Raw genomic sequence first — 18,859 nt, 5'->3', positions numbered from 1 at the left:
CATTCATTCAAAATTGTTTAATTCAGTAGGTAACTCAGCACTACACAGTCATTCTTTCACGCTCCCCCTCAAAGAGATAGGAGAGAGAATCAGAAGAAAAAAAATAAGTAAAACCTGTGAGCTGAGATAAAGACAGATTAATAGGTCAGAAAAGGAAGGAAAAATAATAACAGTGATGAAAGAATATACAAAACAAGTGATGCACAACACAATTGCTCACTGCCTGCCAACTGATGCCCAGCAAGTCCCCAAGCAACAGAAGCCACCCCTGGCCAACTTCAAACAGTATTATTGTATTAGTTTTAATACCTCTGGCCAAATTTGTTTTACAGTTCAGCATGACACCATATGGTATGGAATAGTCCTTTGGTTAGCCCGAATGAGCTGGCCCAGCCCTATCACAACTCCTCATGCTCCCTCAGCCTTCTCACTGGCTGGACTGTATGAGAAGCTGAAATGACCTTGGCTCTGCATTAGCACTGTTCAGTAATAACTAAAACATTGGTGTGTTATCAACATTATTTTTCCCCTAAAGCCAAACCACAGCTGAAACCAGGAAAATAATAATCTGGAATATACAGAATAAATTACCCAGGCTTTTTTGGAGTAATAAAAACTCAACAGTCAACATTCCACCTGTAGCTTTACAAGAAGTACTCAAGGGACGGTCTACAGGCTGGTCTGGAAAAACAACAAGGTCAAAGTGAAATTCATTTCTATTAAATGCATAGAGGAGCACATTATAGTAATCTCACTCATGCTGTTTCTGTACAGATCTCATCAGTAGGGCTACAGGATGAAGAAGGATGACCTCTGAAACCTCAGAAAGAGTCAAGTACAATTCAATTCAAAGAAAACATGAAGAGAAGAATTAGAAAAAGGCACTCCAAAACATACTGGTGACCCTAATCCAGCATCCTAGAAATCACAACACAGAAAGTTTGTCTTCTGTTACTTGGACATGTAGATAAATTTAAAGAAAAAAAAAAAACCAACAACAAAACAACTAAGTGAATGTAGAAGACATGACTTTGTCACTATTCATGAAACAATATCATACTTCTTAAATGAAAATGGTGCGTGACACCTACAGATATCCTCTCCGTGTTTCCTACTGAGAACAATCTTTGTGGAAAGCAGATAAGTATACAGCAGTATATGGTATATACACAGATCAGTATAAAGCCCTACCTGTTCAAATGCAAAGAACACCAAACCCCCCAGCAGTTTGGTATCAGATCTGAGAAGCTACGACACAAGAACAGGTACTATTAAGGATTTTCATTCACAAAATACATCAGAAAAAAGGAATGCTTTGAAAGCTTCCATAATTAGGATCATTTTATAACATGTGTGGAGCTTTACCTCACATTTGGATAGTTCCAATAGACTATGGCTACAAATAAACACTCAGGTTTTTGACACAGTTGCAGGGAAAAGGGCAGTAAATAGAATGTGTCACTATGGGAAGGAAGCTCTATATGCTGAGGAAGACATAACTGTATGCAATGAGGAATTTCCAAATTCCCTTCTCAATGAAGCCCACTTGTTAAATTCACTGAACATGTAAAATTTCATAGAAGTTTCAAGTAGACACCTTTGATTTGGTAGTTTTTCTGATGTAAATCTGTAGAATAAAGAGCTGTGACCCAGGAAGTTGTTTGTAATTTAATGTGTACAATAAAGTCAGCTACAGAGTCAGCAGCCTGAGTCATTCCACTAGAAGTAAAATGAGGAACGGAGGCCATTTACACAAGCTTAATGGCATTAAGATATTAACAGAGTAAATAGTCACCCAGATTCTCTGTAAGTTATACTGCAGTTCTGAGTAAACACCATCTTAATTAGATAAAGGAATAAAGGCCAGCGTTTCAAGGATGTTGGGAACAGCAAGAGAAAAGTTCTAGCTTTTAAGCCCACATTAAGAAACCTCTGCACAGAGGTATTTATAATTAAACAAAACTCGTGGGTTGTAGAAATATTCAACATATATTAATATCAGACACTCCCTATAAAAATGGCAAAGATAGATTTCGGAGATTAAGCGTTCACAAACAAGAACTTCTATTTACGCTCCTCAAATCTGTCATTATCACATCAGATTAATGCTAACATTCTTTCCAAACTGCAGTTCCTTACAGTGCTAGAAGCCTCAAGTCATTTGGAAAATATTCCAAGCTGTCTACAGTAATTCCCCTTATTGTTTCTCCAGCCAAAGATTTAGCAGCAATTGTATTTTGGCGAAGTACTTTTAAAGATTTTAATGAATGGGAAATTTTAAAAGAAAAGCAATTGCTGACAGTTATAAAGTATCTAGAGAATTCTTAGCAAGCCATGAATTAAAGTGTGTTCTGCTCCAACAAGCAGACCAGCTCTAAAACTTGCTATAGCACTAGAGTACAGGAAATCCTAGAAAGCACATGCTTCAGAAAGCAACCATACCATAGTCAGCAAGTGGAATAAGCCTTTTTTTAGAATCTTCAGATTCAAAGGTTCAAGACAATTCACATTTCTACAGCTTGCTAGCTGAACTTTTGCTAATGAAATGATAAATAGCAGATTTGAAAACACCAGGAACTGATGGCTTAGCAGAGTTTCCCCGACCATGCCACACTTTGCAACTTGTTTTTTTCTGAACAGCTGCTCTCAAAAAGAAATGTAGTGTCTTTCTTGTAAGTCCAGATTTCTTATTATTTTAAAAGGTTAAGAATTGTCCAATGCAAAAAAAAACAAAAAAAACAAAAAAAACCCAAGAAGAGTAACCACATCCAACCTAGTAACAGCAAAAAACACTACTATGTCAGTCGCAACGGACGCAGTCATTGCCTATACACAAAACCATCATGAGGTCAAATTAGCAGTTTACCAGAACACTTAGCCTACAATGTGATGCTAAGAAAGAGGAGTCAAACAAATTATCCACCAAAGAAAAGTGATAATAGAAACAGGCAAATAATTTCTACTATGAAAGAAAAAAATAATCACTTATTAAAGATATAACAACACATCCTCCTGCTGCAAACATTGTTTCAGCAACTATCTTCACAGTAAAGGTCTCCAATCATGGTCAGGTTTCTGTGTTTTGCTTCATAAAAATATTAATGTGTGGACCAGTTATGTATCTCAGTGTACCTCAAACACAATTTGCTACATAAACATAACGATTGATTGGATTTGACAAGCCTCTTTCTAGAACAGTAAACACTGAAGCTTTTGTTCGAGGATATTAATCAGTTCAGCAAGACAAATGTGTCACCTGTGCCAGAATGAAAGAAAAATCATCCCCACCTATTGGCAGAAGACCAGCAATATCAAAAGGAGGGAGAATCATTTATGATTATTAATCCTACTATTCAGAGGGGAAGACTTTCACCAGACACTCACTTTCCTGGATCTAATTGCCCTGTTAGCAATAATAAGCCTTCTCTAATTTCTACAAAGATCCAGACTGAAACCTTGAACGGCTTTTTGCAAACAAAATACCACAAATCCAGAAAATCGTATCTTCTTCTAGTCTTGTCCAGGAGCTGATATTTACATCTTAAAATACTAAGCAAAGAGGATGCAGACTTCACTGAAAACACCTGTATGTGCTATAATGCTAGCCTTAATTTGAGAATAATTAGAAAACACGCGTGTGAGGGAATAACATGTCAAACTCTTTAACTGCAGCTTGGCCAGGAGCAAGCATTACTTGTGTTCTTAACCACCCCTTAGCAAAGGAAGGTAAAAGCATTACCTGAATACCTGTTCTGAAGTTCAGGTTCTGGTAGAATCACAAATAATTATGCAAAAATCAACTGGCAAATATAAGTGGTGAAGTAGTGATCTGAAGACAAAACCATGGCCTTAGCTGAAAAAGTCTCATCTGTTCTGTGAGGGTAACAATACATAACAATATGAGGATAATTTGGATGATGAAAGAAACGACTCTCTAAGAATACAAACACTGAAATGATATATGTCTAGGACCACAACACGAGGGTTTACAGGCCACACGTTACACAGAAGCTGTTCTTCCTTCTCAAGTGATACACCTGGACATTCCTACAGCTATACAAATGTTTTTAAAAATATTCTGCAGACCAATGAACAGCGATCTGAAGATTCTCATTCTGAACTAGGTTTTCTGAGGTTTCAGTCCTGCTAAATAAGCACAAACATTTTTACATAGCTATAAATATTCACAAGGGCTTCACAACACTTTCTGCATAGAGTGATCCTCTTCATTTTCCAGTCTTATCTGCTGTTTAAGAAAACCCATCTCACCCTAGACTGTGTGCTTACGTACCATATACGTATACACTGAAGTGCTCTAGCCTGATTACTAAATCCCACTGAGACCACTTGACTATAGATCTTCATTGTCATGGGAAATTCTGAAACTGAGGTAAATGGATGCCCAGCTCAGAAAACATTATTCACAATATCTGAAGATAGGAAAGCACGACACTCTTTTACTATTGCTGCTAATTTTGCTGTGTCCCAGTTTCTCAGCCATCTGCAATCAGAATTCAGCTTAGCTCTTAGAAGGCAAATGTGCTGCAGTACTAACTGTGAAGTTTAGTCTCACTAGGAGACTGAATAGTCCCTTTTCTGCATAGCAGTTCTTTTCAAGAAGCTTAGAAAAGACACTAGAACATGTCAATGAGCACAGATGAGCCCAAGAATTGATAATGACAGTTTTCTTGCAAACTTGCGTCTATAGTTAAGTGAGCTCCTTCGAAAACTTCACAGTATCTATGAAGTTATTGGGAGGTGGTGGGTTGGCAGGGGTTCTTTCTGATATACACATTCCGGTTACAAGCAATAATAATTGCAACTTTCCAACGGGCAAAAGAAAAGAACCATACCACAGGGATAATTTTTTTCCAAGATTTTTAACTTCTCATCAATTTAACTACTAGTTTCCAAACTTACCAGCAAGGCAGACTTATGAAAGGAACCTGATTTTCTTAATCAGATTCAGAAGTAACAAGACAGAAGGAAGGGGGCCAACTTTTCACAGGCAACCCAACCCAGTGGTTGGTATTCCTGCCTATGATGGAGGGTCGGAACTAGATGGTCTTTAAGGTCCTCTCCAACCTACGCCTTCTACAGTTCTAAGACAGGTGATGATATAACCAAGTAGATACTTGATTTTTCATTTTAATATCAACATTACTATTAAAGATTTTAAGCAATTATGTAATAAGCAAATTTTATTGTATGAACTCCTCAGAATTTTATAATAGTTTGCCCATTATTTGAAGTACTCATAGTAGGAGTAGCAACACATCATAGCACACTTACATGCAACATAGCACACTTACAACTTTCAAATCTGAGATTAAAATGTTATATCTACACTCAGCAAATAAACAAGTAGTAAATGTGAAATAGCCATCGGCAGACACATGCCCAAATGCCATAACAGAATTATAATGTGCTGCTGGCACAGGCCTTAAATTGGCCCTAGAAAGCAACAATATTTAGCACAATGCTCTAGAGAAACACGAGGAGGAGTTGGCATGGTAAATTTAACCACTAATGAGTCACAGTTCAGGTACCTGTTGAGATAGAAGTGAACAGTCTGGTCAACTGTGTGCCAACTAGACTACTGATAGCCAGCAACTTCAAAGAAGAAAAACCCACCTTAGGTGACAGGGAAATTGCACCTCTCTTTTTGGATTGACACTTCAAATGCTGAATAGGTTAGCCAGAGATAAACCAAATACCCTTCTATAAACAGCAAATTTGTCATTGTGTTACTAAATAGTAAAACAGCACTAGAATGTAGTATTCTGTGATATCACAGTCGTCCAAGGAAACGCCAACAACCTAAGAATGATTTTTTAGTTTCTTGAAGTATAATTGTATGCAAATATACTTATATGCACATGTCTACACATACATTTGTACATAAACTACACAGAGGAAAAACTAACAGTTGAACGAACACGAGACAGCTGTACACCCAGGTAGGCAAGAAGGACAACAGCATCTTGGCTTGTATCAGAAATAGCACTGTCAGCAGGGAGGTGATCATTCCTACTTACTCAGCACTGGTGAGGCCACACCTTGAGTACTATGTTTAGTTTTGGGCCCATCACTACAAGAAGGACATTGAGACCTTGAAGCATGTCCAAAGAAGGGCAAGGAAGCTAGTGAAGAGTGTGGAGCACGAGGCTTATGAAGAGCAGCTGAGAGTGCTGGGATTGTTCAGTGTGGAGGAAGCTCAGAGGAGACCTCATCACTTCCTACAATTACCTAAAAGGAGGCTGTAGTGAGCTGGGTGTTGGCCTCTTTTCCCAGGGAGCTAGCAATAGGTCTAGAGGTAACAGCACCTGGCAAAGAGTAACAGAGTAAGAAAGAGCAGAACTTTACATTACATTATGTTACTTCAGAGTTCAGGTATTTTGTCTGAAAGAGAATGTACCAAAAAAGAGCCTGTGGACATACACAACCTGCTTATCCTCGTGAACAGAATAGAAATTTCACTCTTCTGGATTTCTCCAATTTGAAAGTAATCACTAAAAATAAAGAAAATATGTAGAAGAAATAAAATTCATTTGTGCACAGGATTCACAGAAAGATGTTCTATTAAAAGTCAATACTATAAAAAGATCATCATTCAAGTTCCTTTGATGTGATCCTTCAACATCACAGAAGAAGTCTGCCATCACGTACAAGGCATAACCACTACTTCTGAGTTCTAGTAAATAAAGTGGGCAAAGATGATGGGGGGAAATTAAATCTTCATTCTTGCTTAAGCTTTTTGATGTTACGAGCTGTCATCAAGATTTGGCTTATTACATGTTTTAACACATCTTTCTGACAGCCATTTAGACTTTTTTCAAAATCTCTGTCCTGGTTTCAGCTGGAACAGAGTTGATTTTTCCTTCACAGTGCCTGGCTTTAGGAGAAAAACAGTGCCGATAATATAGCAATATTTTTAGTTGTTGCTGAGCGGGGCATGGGGACAGGTTGGGCATCACTCAGTGGGTGGTGAGCAATTGATTGTGCATCACTTGTTTGGAGTAATTAATTATCATAACTAATATCTTATTTTCCTTTTCCTGACTTAGAAAATAGTTTTTATCTCACCTCACAAGTTCTATTTCATTGTTTCCAGATTCTTTCCCTCATCTCACTGGGTGTGGGCAGAGCAAATGAATGACCATGTGGCACTGAGCTACCTGCCAAGTGAAGCCACAATGATTTCCTTATTTAATCTTCGTTTCAAAGAGATAGGCAGTAAAGAAACTCCAGCACATTTGGATTAAATACACCATGACTGAACTTATCCTTTCCTAACCATTACTATATACATGTTCCCCACATCCACTGGATGAGAAATCTTAACTTGCTACAGTATAGATCCACAAGATTTAGAGTAGGATAAATAGTCATTTTGAAAAAAGTCTGCTAAAAAAACAAACTAAGAAATCACTGTATTTATACAGGTGTGCAATTCAGTGAAAATAAACACCCTGCAAGAGGGAGCTCAGGTTTATTTTCCTCCTTAAGAAACAACTAAGACTTTGTAGTTTGTTATGTTGAAAACTGGATCTTGAGAACGTATAAAGCAATGTACGCTTTACACACTAATATTGCTCCTCCCTTTTTTTTCTTTTTTTCTTTTTTAATGTAAAGAAATAAATACTTATTTCAGGGAAGTGAGCTGGATTTTTCCAGTTTATGTGAAACTCTGTAGAAAGAGTATTTTTTTTCCACCTTGCACTGAATTGGCCCTTGTAGGTAAATTGCTTGAATAAGCCCTGCTTGTTGAATGATAATTGAATGAGCTTAGGGAATTTTGCCAGTTCCAGGTGCGTGGGAGTCAGGAGAAAATAACATCTGTTCTCATCAAACAGCAGAAAGGCAAATTAGTAGTCATTCTTAATAAATCTGAAGCAGGAACATTAAATAGAGAGTAAGAGAGATACATTAAAAATGATTTTTTTAAAGCAAAAATGCATTCCTTATATTAACTTAATATAGCTAAGTTATGCTGCTACACATCCTACCTTGTCATTTCGTCACTTTTTTTTTTCCTGACAGGCTTTGTGGTGTCACAATATGTCACTGTGGCTGAAAGTCTCATATTGTTTGCACTATGTTCATTGTCAAAGTCAGCCAGACAGTTATGCAGCCATATATTGACACATGCAAGAACAGCCTTGCTAGCTAGATAGCTAAGTGTAAGTTTTAAAACAGGCACAAGTCAGAGAACACACTGCTATGTATTTCTCTCTGCCTGCAACTTGACACACTACTTTATATAACCCATGTAATAATTACATTACCTTTTATACTTGATAATATTTTAATTCTTCCTTCTCAACTCCTTATTTATGCTTCAGCCCCAATTGCACACATGGAGCTGCTGCTCTTCTTGTATCACCACAGGCACAAGCAAGTAAGATCCAACCTTTCTGATACCAACCTGGCCTCTAAATAGCCAGAGCAGAATTCAGAGGCACTGGACTGAATGGACAGCAGAAACTACTATTTAAAAATAAACAAAAATCAGTTCCACACAAATCATCACACCAACTTGGAAGCCTCACAGTATCACAAATCTATGAATTACTGTGGCATGACAATGACAGTGACTTACATTAGCTCAGTAGAAAGAACTTAGAGCAAGAACTTCGGGCACATTCATAATAACTGATAACTCAGTCCAGGAAGCCTCTGTTGTGTGGAAATAAAGCAATACCAAAAAAAGAAAACCACCAAATTTTTTGTCTTTCTCAACAGCTGGTTTTAAACATAAGGAAAAAATCTTAAGACACAACAGTCTCAGGATTTGAATTTTCTCTCATATTATATGTAGACCTCATATGAAAACTACAGCATAGCAAGTCATCACCATGAAGATAACGTATAATTAAAAAAAAATAAAAACCATTGGTAAGCATGAAAATTATTTTTTTCATTATAGTTCAGTGATTGTGCGTTTTGTATTTGCCACCTACTACATTATCAGAATTTGAGATGGGGGGGAGAAGGGGTGGGAATGAGGCCTACTCCAACAACACTTCAGTCCATAGAGCTAGTGACCGTGATCAGCGTTTATCACTGGTTGCAACGCAGTAATAAGTGCTAAATGCCTGATTATGCATCAATTCCTGTACTACCCATATAGGTGAAAATAAACACAACCACATGTAACAGAGTCTGTAAAGAAACTTTTATACTGTATGTTCTGTACCCTGTGTGATTTTTTCTTTACTGAGGTCAATGGCTCCTTTTCTCCCTCACGAAGACAATAATAGTTTTGACCAGGAGCAGGCAACTTTTACAACACAGCATCAGAAACTTTTGTTTTCCTCTTCATTTCAGAACACAGGTAGGAACATTCTTTTAAATACATATTTAGACTAAACTTTGATTTTTGTTAGTTTTTGGGAACACTGCCAGTCTCTTTTTAGCAGACAGTTAATGACTTGATGTGAGGCAGAAAGGCTTTAATCAGTAGGATCAAAAAAAGTTGAGAAATTACGTGCAGTTTTACAAAAATCAAAGGCATTTCCTACATACTGTCAAGCAGACGAAAACACGTTGACATATTGTTACTGCAAGCAGACGAAGAATTGTTTCAAGCATTACAAACACATTACATTTCCTTTTCTGTGTTTTCAACTCTCTCAGCTTCCTCACAGCAAGGAGTTTTCCCTCTTTCATAAATTTACAATGTCTCCAAGAGTAGCTTATTTCTTAATTATGAGAATCCAAGTCTGAATGATTTAAAATTTTTCTCAAGAGCTAGAACTTGCAATGTACGAAGCTCTACCTTTGCTTGCTTCTTGAAGTAAGAAATCAATAAATGTGGCTCTTGGTTCACTCTATGACCCTGTATTCCACAGTAGTCAATCATCCTGCATCAGGTCTCTGCTAATAAATAGTGCAACACACAAGGTTTGCTCTCTATCCATCAGCTAATTACACAGTTACTGCAGAGGAGAGTAACAACAGAAAACCTGACTAACACACTTCAGGCAATATCTCTACCCTTTGCATTCCCAGATTACAGAAGTCTGTTCACACTGCCACCATACTGAGATATTATGCAAACATGCTCACGCTTTCTCTGACTGTCTCTGTTACCATTTACAGACTCTTCCATGCCAGCTCAAAACAGACAGTGATGAAGATCCTTCCCACCTTTAACACAGGACAACCAGATCCTCAGTGTAGCCTCCTCCACCATCCACATGTTTATAGACAGACATAACAATAACATACACATCAAACATTTGTATATATGTATCTCCAAATTTTCTTATATACATTGTTTTCTCTCAAATGAAAAAACAGAATTATGAGGGTGCTTTTTTGCTATCTTCTTGATGGAAATTAGTTGTATTCATATATGTTAGGAAGAAATTATTTACTGTTGAGGGTGATGACGCAGTGGCACGGGTTGCCCAGAGAGGTTGTGGATGCCCCCTCCCCGGAAGTATTCAAGGCCAGGCTGGATGGGGCTGCAAGCAACCTGGTCCAGTGTGAGGTGCCCCTGCCTACAGGAGAGGGTTGGAACCAGATGATCTTTAATGTCCCTTCCAAAGCAAACCATTCTGTGAGTGTGTTGATTGATTTGTATTCATGTGAAATATAAAACAGTATTACAAAGATAAAAATGTGTCTGTCCTAAAAGCATTCCTGTTCAAAAGCTTAGAGTTACCAAAATTAAACTTGCCATTAAGAATGATCTACCCAAATATAACAGTCTTTGGTCACCATTTTACCACCATTTTTTTCAGGTCTTGCTTGTTTAAGCGCATACGTTCATTATTTAGTCTTACTGGCGTTATAAACAGCTTTATACATGTATCTGGAATTTGTTTTATTCTTTAATTTTGGGGGGTAAGAGGAGGTGGAGCGGGTTGTTTTTCAAACTTAATAATTTGAAGTTTAATTTGAACTTACAGAGCTTCACAATCACAATAAAATATTAGTTAAAAGCAAGCTTAAAATCTGTTACATCCCAGTTTAACGATGTCGTAATCCTTTATGGTTGACATCATGTTGTAAAGTCAGGGTGCTAACTCTGCTGCCTCTTGAAAGACAAGAACATCAAAACAATGCCTGATCGTAACAGGGGAAATCAATAGTGACACAAATTTCATGCCAAAAGCAGTGTCTTGCTTATGAAATTCTGACCACATGCAGTCTGTATTTTTTAGTTGAAGGGACTACACACCCTTCAGATTAGATAGTCTGTTTTAAAATATATACATAAACTGGACCAAATAAATTTAAGACTTGTAATTGCAAATCGATGGTTTTGAAAGCAAAAAGAAAGTAAAAGGCTTTCAGAACAGAATCAGAAGTGCTACATTGTTCCTTCCCACTCCACAGAAACTCAGCGCCTTGTTTCAGCAGATTCAATAACATTAGTGGAACATTTGAGTTTCTACTTAACAGTAGTTTCATATTAAGTAAAAAGGTATAGAATATTCACATAGTCTTATATAGTCTTTAGCTTCTGTATTTTTCTCCTCCTCAACCCCACCCACCCTCCAAAATGTTACACATGAAGGAAATACATCTAGTATAAGAAATACCACAGAAATGACAGCATACTATTCTCCCCACCCTTCATGAACGGCTTAAAACATTCCTGTCTGCACAAGTTGAAGGGGAAAATGCTGTTATTGCAATCACATGCGTGGCATGATCGTGCGATAGACAGATGGTCAAATTAAAAATACCTCCAAGAAAAACAGATAGAACAACACCATTTTTAGAGCCACAACATGTGCCCATTTGCATGTCTTATTTATCCAGCACACACAAATCCTGAAAGGTGTTTTCTCTAACCATAGCTACTGCCATTATAATTCTGTAATGGATAGATACAAACTCACTGAGCGCTCTGCTGGAAAAGTTTATCTGACAGCCTTTTTACCTGCGGCATGCTAAACCATCTTGCAAAGCCTTTGGCAAGTCATGACTTGATGCGGAAAGAAAAGCTTCAAAGGAATGTGAATCCGCCATGAAAGTGGGGGCCAGTAATTCACTGCATTAGTTGGATGATTCATGAAGCAGATCTCTAGGTAGATCCAGGTAACAGACAGCTCTTTTCCCAGGTTTAAAATCTGTATTATCTTCCTGAAGTCAAGTCCACAATTGCCTTCTATCTATGCATATTAACTATGAAGGAAAAAAAAAAAACTACCTAGAAATACTCTCACTTTTTCTTACATTGTTCAGAAAGCTGCTTATAGAAATCCTCTTTTCTCAGAGATCACCTGTGACAGCTCCAATAAAAGAAAAATCCCAACATTCACAATTAAAACATGGGAGGAAATTTAGGCGAGTGAAAAAAAAAAATCTATAATAGGATTTCTATACTCTGTCCCACATTACTAACAAAGTCACTGAGAACACAGATTTTCAAATGAACCAAGCAGAGGATTATACAATTATGTGCTATTTTAGGTATGCTTATTATAACGTGCATGTTGGAAAAGATATTTGCCTCATACTTCAGAGCTCACATCAAACTCAAATTAATATCAGTCAGGCCCAGACCTACTGTGGGAGAGCAGACATGGCTCCTACCCAACAGTGCCGCAGCTGGGAGCGAGATTCACACGCTCTCTCTGAGCTATTACAAATGGGACACGAGAAGTCCTTTTGTTTGAGTCATTAAAGCAACTCAAGCAGCGATTCAAAACTGCCACCAATTATCTGAATAAATCTGCAATATTAGTTCTCTATATTCACCTTCTCTGCCTAGCTCCTGCTGATCTTCATCCGTGGAGACCAGACTCTCTTCAAGGCAAGTGTCCCACTACACCTTTATAAACAGTGCTGACTGCAAGACAGCTGGGATAACCACCATCTGCCAAAGTGCTACCGTAATAGAAATAATATATTAAATTTCACATAATTTCAGTAAAGGAAATAGTAAGAATTCATTATGGACTTGAAAAGACAAAGTCTGGTATTATAAAGGCTGAGAATTTCAAGGTAACACCTTTGGCCTTTCATCTCCAGCAAATAAAGAAATTGGAGTACTTTATTTTAAAAGCCAAATAGTGGAGGCACTGAAGAGCTATAATAATTATAGATGTCGGTTTGGTTCCTAAATATTTACCTTAAGAAACTCAGGATGTCATGTGATAAATAATGCTATTTATGCGTAATATGCGTATGTTAGAAAACATCAGTTAAGCAGAGAACATTTATGAAAAAAAAGAAAAGAAAAACAGAAAAAAGTATCACTGAACAGAGAACAAATCTGCCCAATATAACTGGACAGAGAATAGATTTAATGGTAGCAGCATGAAGACAAAACACTAAGTTTCAGGTAACTGCCAATTTCAGCGTCTGTCCACACCATCCAACCACACTGCCTGTTAATGAGCTATTTCTTAAGACCTTAGAAAAGAAGCCCAAAAGTTGCTAAAGAGAGACTGTGGAGGTAGCAGTGGAATGCCAAGGGCAGCTCAGAAGGATTCCTCAAAAGAAGATGGAAATTATATTGGTCTCTGCCCACAACATGGCTTAGGGACAAAACGAGGAAGATTAGAAAACTATTTTAAATGCAAACCAGTAAGGGAAATTAAAACAGTCTATCAGACAAAAGAATTTGTTTTGGTGAAGGCACAACAAGATACGATCCAACATTTCACTTCTGCATTAGAACAAAATTTTGTTTCATAAGAAGAAGTGGGTATCTCAGTTGTAGATGAGTAAGATTACTTCACCTGTTCTCAGTAGTCACACAGTTTCAGCACTGGACTAGGGAGCAACCTGAAAACATCACAGCACTCTGCATGAAGTCCAGTCTATAATCCCTAAGCCAAGCACATCTAACAACACAATCTTACCACTGTTAACCACCTAGAGATGATTCATACGCTGCTACATCCTGTCACACCTCACACATTAACAGTTGAGTGACAAATTCTTGTGTCATTCTAATGGCAACTGAAGATTTTCTGGCACTCTGGGGAAAACAGCCCAGCCATTTTCACAACTGCCACAGCTGTCTCAATACCTGAGACAGTATTCACTTCTCATCATACGACTGCCTCAACTCCAGGCTCCTTTAAGCAAAGGCTCTTTCAAGTCTCCAGCCTTGATAGAAATCACCTCTGTCCACTCTCTCTGCATGTCTTTCATGCAGCAACAGCAATCAGCAGACCAGAAGTATCTCCAGGTCACAGTATGCCCAAGTGGTAGAATGGTTATTACAGTGGAATCTTAAACCAAGTAGTGCCCTGATAGAGTGTGATACTAGGGCCAACCTCCCTTTCACACAGGTCTTGCTCTGCATTTCTTTTTACCTATATTTCGGTCACATAAACAAAATCACTCATTAGTACTAAAAAGAGTAACATTCTAACAGAAACATAAAAGAGCTAACTCTCCATCCCAGCACTGCTGCAGGCTTCTTGTGTCAATGGGAGCAACATTTCCCTAAATGATACCTACACAACACAAATGAAACACTGAACTGAGTCCAGAGCCTCAAGCAGAATAGCTATCACCATCTCTGCACAGCCCATAAATCATCTGCTCAAAAACCATGGTACAACCCAACCTTCACTAAAGCTGTGCCATTATGTAGGGATAACAAACATCTACAAAAATAAACAGTTTCAGATTGAAAAGACAAAAACTGTCCAGCTTAGCAATAAGAGAACTTAGGGAGAGCACAGAAATCACAGTTTCCAACCTCTATTCCTGATATATATATTAGCTTTTTGTAAAGATTTTCATGTGAACTACAGAAATTTTCTGCTCTGAAGGAAACAGAATCCACACTGATTCCTTCTCCATCTACAGAGTCACAGCATATTCTGACACAGTAGTCATATTAATAATTTTTTTTTTCCTATCTCAAAAAGCACAATTAAAAAAAGAAAGGGAGGAAGGTGGAGTTGGGTGGGGAGGAAAAAGTAATTTTCATGCTATTCATATTGCATAAACCTAATGAATACAGTAATCTTTAATCATGAAAGGAATCAATCTCCAATCATAAAATGCAGTTATAAACGCAATAATAAAATGTAGACTAGAACTCCACAGCCTTGACTACAGTGTCCTAACAAATCTCTGACTCAAGAACGACCAAGAAAGAACACCTTAAGTCCCCTTAGGATTATATTAAAAGCACACACACATACAAAAGGTGACTTCAATAGCAGAAATACTAAATGATCAAGTTGCAGTCAGTCTAACCAATGTCATTAACTCTTGAGCATATTGTACTCGATTCTTGAACAATGCTTGAAGTGAGTCAGACCCTTCTCCACCTGAGAACACTATGTTCAAGTCTTATTTAGTACATCCATTCCTAATAATGAAAAGACATTGAAGTTAAATTCAAATTAATCTGCACTGACATGAAGCAATCTAGAATGACTTGAAAAGTCGCGGCCTAAGGAGAAAAATTAATGAGATTAATCCCGCACGTCTTACATATCCAAGTAGTTCCTTCTTTTGCAATTAGTTACACTGGGACAGCAGGTCTCTTTGCTGGTGTTTATATGGTAGATATAGGGTCCTCTGTAGAAGAGCAGGAGACACATTCCCAAAGCTATTTACTGTTTACTGCTGATTTGTTTCTCAGAATAAATATACCCCACTGAACGCCAAATATGCCTAGATGTTTTTGTGTTTGAAGGAAATAAGCTGGGGAGATTTTGCAATTAGCAATTCCCAAAAGGAAACTACCATGAAAATATGAGATGGGGTACAAACCACCAAATCAAAACAAGTCTGACTTGATTGAATCCACACAGCCAGCCAGGCTGCAAAGGAGAGCCGTCACAAAGCAGATGCTTGAGACCAATAAATAAATAAAAAGCAGACACTGAATATGGTATTAACTTACCCAAACCTTCAGATGGCTGAAATTAAGAGTCTGGGTTGATTTAGTTCCCAAATTCAATATTTCATTTCTGAAACTCCTTCTATTCTAACACCTGTCCAAGACACAGGGAATGAGTCACACCCTGGAGATCTCTGCCTTCCCAACTGACCATGAAAGGGTGATTAGAACAACAATAGCTGAAATAAATTCACTGAGCAAAGCACCCTAAGCAGCAGGCCGAGAAATAACCCATGTCTTTTCTGCTATGAAATTTCCCAAGTAAGCACATAGTCATTGACATGCCATTTAGTTATGACAACAGATGCTGCAGCATGTGATCAAGAGCATCCCTCATGCTCTTGTGATCTTCCAAATGCACACACAACTTAGGAAAGTTCTTTGACAGAGCAAATACGTGAGGCATTATTAAGATGAATTATGCGTTTTGAACTGTCTGAAGCACTCTTACATTGAATAAAACGGGTGTTTAGAGTTCTCTGATCCAGTATGTTCCTTGTGAACTTAACAGAATATACTGTTATCAAATAAAATTAAGAAAAAATGATTTCATATCTTAGGTTGGAAAGACAGACATTTCATTTAAGACAATATCCATTAGCTCAGTCCTTTACTGTATTCTTTCTGGTAATAAAGCATGAGAATTATAGATGGTACACTTGCCACACTCCTTTGTTAGGCACGGTAAAGACTGCATTGTGCACAAAACTACCCACCTGACCTCTTCCTCAGTTTCCTTTGCACGCACACGCACACACACACACACACAAAACTCACCTCAAATAACACTATCTTATTTGCAAACTCAAAGGCACTGTAAAGAAAGTTTCCCTCAGCAGATTGCTTGCTAGAATAAAACGTACACCTGTAGCTATGAGGAAAAAATATTTTAAGTACCAATTGGGTAGCATTCAGACAGAATTTAGTCAATACAACACACTGCCATAGAAAAATATGCAAGACACCATCACTATAAAATGATAAGGATAAGATGGTAAAGTGATCTGACCAAGATTATCTCGTAAACTGGGCTAGACCAATCTAAGAACTCAAGATTCCCAGGCTTAAATGCCAGTCCCATCATCATGCTTCCACTTCACCAAATACTTCTTTCTGCTATCTATACTGCCTATCTAGACCACGGTGCCACCAATCCCACCCCATAGAGCTTAGCATGCAAGTCAGTATACAAAAGCATGACTCCCACACAGCATGATCATAGGCTACACAACATAAACTAACACACAAGGAGGAAAGAAAATACCATAAAGGTAGAGAAAACAGTTAGCAGCACATGCTCTTACTTCATTATTAGCACCCAGAAAACATCCACAGACAAATGACTACCCTTAAACATGTGCAGAAGTGGAGATACATAGAGGTACAAGACGTGTAATATGGTGTTTACACCTGATTTTCCATTCTTGGCCAATACCAGTACCAGTATTTCCCTCTCTGTTCTGTCCTTTCTGAACATAAGGCACACATACTAGTTGTGGCATTTTCTTGCCACAGAAATGTCTTAAAAATGTATTTACTTATATTTCTTAAAGACTGCTTACTTTGAAAATTATTTTTATGCAACCACCTCTTATTTCTTCTTATTTCCAGGACAGACAATACAATATTCCAAGACTGTAATTGATATGCTACAGGAATTCCCCGATGCCATCTAATTAAACAATTCAATCAGAAAACAAATTAAAAATTAATATTAAAGTAACTTCATGTGGAAAATACTTCAGTTAGAGCTTCCTTGTATTTGCAAGATGTCCCACAGAACGTGATTCTATTACCCTTGCTAATTCTGTACCTGTTCAGCACTGCAGAACATCTGAGCTATTGACACCTTTCTCCAACATTAAACAAAAACAATAGATGTGGTAAAGAAAAACCATTACAGCAAACTACAGCCAGCTCTCATTATCTAATTCAGAACCACCATAACAGCCAGTTTACACAACTTATGGCAATGAGTCCCAAACCTGTAATTTCTTAAACATGACTGTCAAGCTGTTGCACTTGAAGTACTTCCTCCAATGAGTACAGAGAATTTTGCAACACGACCCAGAAGTCAGATCATCTCACAATACTAAAGCAAAACCCAATTAAGTTAACAACATCTTCTGCAGTCTCCAGCAGAGAAACTTCTTGTGAATCTCTATGATTTGCAGAAGTACAAGCACAGGAAGTCAGCCAAGGGATAACAAACCATTCTATTTGTTTATTTTTACAACCGTTTTCATTAAGGTAGGAGAACTTTGTAAACTTCCCCCCACCCTGAGCTATACTCTTGTACTTATTACCGAACTGTTCGCTTACATATTTTTTAGAAGATTCTTGCCAATGTTCATGCAAACGCTGAAGGGAAATATTTCCTGGTTTGGTTTTTACATAGTCAGAGAAAGTCACTAATCATGTTTACGCTCTATTCCAATGCTACACCCTCTCCTGATTTAAGTATCCCTTTGTCTAAGACTCTGAGAAGAATCACAGTTCCAAGTGACACACTGATACGGAGACTGTGATTTTCCTTGAAATAAAGCTATTAGAGCTTCACAACAACAACAATATGGAATTATGCTCTAACTCTATATGGAAAGCCAATGAATTTTCTCTACATAACTATTGAAAACCCGCTGCCTTCATACATGCTTCCACAGTGCACTCCACTGGCACACACACACATTGATTTTTCCTTTTTTAAAACCAACTTCAGGATTCAAGAAAAAAAAAACAAAAAACCAAAAACTCGAGGACTGCATGAGAGAAAATTAAACTTGCAGGTGCAGCTGTAACTCATCCTACTTCCCCTTCCACCACCCCACCACCCCCCCACACACACACATAAACACCGCTAATGTGATCTGGTTTTAGTTTAGTTTTAGTTTAGTTTTTCTGCTGTTTTGTTGGTGGGGTTTTTTTAGTAATTTACCCAAAATTATAGAGCTATCTGAGGAATAAGGGCACTGGCAACCTGAACTGTGATGCATCATATTTTAAGAAATGCATTAGTACAAC

General features: G+C 37.7%; 1 protein-coding gene across 3 annotated transcripts in view; it reads right to left on the bottom strand.

Moving 5' to 3' along the window:
- GALNT18 (polypeptide N-acetylgalactosaminyltransferase 18) overlaps positions 1-18,859 on the bottom strand; it is a 224,945-nt gene that overhangs the window by 174,981 nt on the left and 31,105 nt on the right. The window lies entirely within an intron of this gene.

This window comes from Coturnix japonica, chromosome 5 (genome assembly GCF_001577835.2).
Source record: "Coturnix japonica isolate 7356 chromosome 5, Coturnix japonica 2.1, whole genome shotgun sequence".
Classification (NCBI taxonomy): Eukaryota; Metazoa; Chordata; class Aves; order Galliformes; family Phasianidae; genus Coturnix; species Coturnix japonica.
This window is presented reverse-complemented; position numbering and strand designations above follow the sequence as displayed.